At 36.7% G+C, this 1,903-nt stretch overlaps 1 non-coding gene across 1 annotated transcript; it reads left to right on the forward strand.

Annotated features, from left to right (window-relative positions):
• Positions 1 to 996: 996 nt before the first annotated feature.
• On the forward strand, positions 997 to 1,068 carry Trnam-cau. Its single transcript has one exon. It is a non-coding gene; the product is annotated as a tRNA-Met (tRNA).
• The last annotated feature ends 835 nt before the right edge of the window (positions 1,069 to 1,903 follow it).

The raw sequence follows: 1,903 nt of genomic DNA on the forward strand, positions 1-1,903 counted from the left end.
TATGATAGTTTCCGCTAGAGGCGCTGCTTGTAAATGTATGGAAGAAAACTGAAACTATAAACGTTGTGTCAACTATCAACAACCTATACTAGACGTACTGAAACACATCTGCAACACTAGACCGATTCATTTATAGAAAGCGTGTTGCATTGCTATTAAACATTAAACGGAAATGATCACTATATGTCGTGATTATTATGATGATGATGATGCAATAAAACTGCGGAAATAAAAATAAATGCATTAGGTATAGGAACTTAGTTAGAAACGGAAACCTAACTCTTGTATATTACTTTATTATCCACCACATAAATTTATTTGTAAGTATATATATTATAGGATATAAACACCGGTAGGTAGTTTTATCTTTGTATTTATTGGTTCGTGTTCATCTATAAAAGCACATCCTACTCTTTTACTAAACATGTTCTTCCTAAGCTTGTGTTTCTTTCCAGTTTCAGAATATAATATATAGTTTGTTTTTTAAATTAAATTCAACAAACGCGAGAGAAATAAACGTGGACCGCGACCTCTGATGCAGCTGCTACCAACAATGTGTTTCAAAGAGACGTTTTAATTTCTTACATTATGATATTATTCTTTAAATGGTGTAGATGTAGACAAACTTTCAAATGTAGATTAAACGATCTTAGCCCGAAACATTGTAAGTCTCAATGATGTCTCACCATTATAATGTCGTAATTTAAAACAAGAGGATTTAAACTTATATTATAGGAAGGTAGTCCATACCGCATCTTCTTTTTATCGTAAAATAACAAACACTAGAGCTGAAAGCAGGGAAACCGAAGACAGAGAACATCAAAATGTTTTACTGCCACATCCAGTACCAAGACCCAAGGAGTACCTTAAAACTCAGTCCTCGGCCTTCCTCTACCAACCGTCCGCCCGTGGAAATGTTATTCTGAGTCACACAGGGCCACAGCTTCCATGCCTTGTCTGCACAAGCTAATATCAGATTTGGCTGGATATCACAAGAGCAGAGTGGCGCAGTGGAAGCGTGCTGGGCCCATAACCCAGAGGTCCGTGGATCGAAACCACGCTCTGCTAAAAATCATTTTGGTCCAGTGTGTGTTCAGTTCAATGTGTGGGCGAACTTACATAACAAAAAGCGGGGGTAAGTTTGGTGTTTCCTTCATTATTGATTTATGTATTTTTAATTAGAGATAAAATAACTATCATTATTAGTAATTTATCTCATGGTATGGTAGGGAAATTTATTTAATAAATATCTCATTCGCCTTATTATTTATTTATCAGCGAGCGTTAAATAAATGCTATATCTTAACTATCTACCTACATCTGCCATTTTCAGTTCCCATTTAATACATTTATATATCACCGATTTATATATGACCGTCCTTTACTTGAGATCTTATTAAGTGCTTAAGTAGGTACATAGTATATGCCCAAGCCCCGAACTATACGCGTTTTCCGGTCCGTTACTTTGACGGCTTGCTCTTAGGGTAATGGTCTGAACCTCAGACAAGGTCAAGATGTACTAATACCACACCGAAGAGTCTCTAGATTGACAAAAAACGTACGAACGAGAGCTGTCGTGCAATCGGTACGATTAATAGGTAGATCTTAGATTAACAATAAACTAACGCTCGTATGTAGTTAATCTAAGTGGTTAGCGCACAGCAAGCTGAGGCGTTAGGAAACTTAGTTTTTCGTAAGCTAGAGTAACCTTATTGTGACGCTTCATAGAGCGTTCACGTTAAGGACTATAATAAAAAATATACAGCGCTAGGTTATTTTAGCATAGCACATAATACGATACAGTAGGGTAACCACCACCAAAGAAACTCGTACTAGATACGTAGTACGCCCTGATAACGTGTCTTGACCTACAACATCCATGTAGTTTCCTTGTAGAGACGTT

Source organism: Plutella xylostella, chromosome 14, assembly GCF_932276165.1.
Source record: "Plutella xylostella chromosome 14, ilPluXylo3.1, whole genome shotgun sequence".
Lineage (NCBI taxonomy): Eukaryota > Metazoa > Arthropoda > Insecta > Lepidoptera > Plutellidae > Plutella > Plutella xylostella.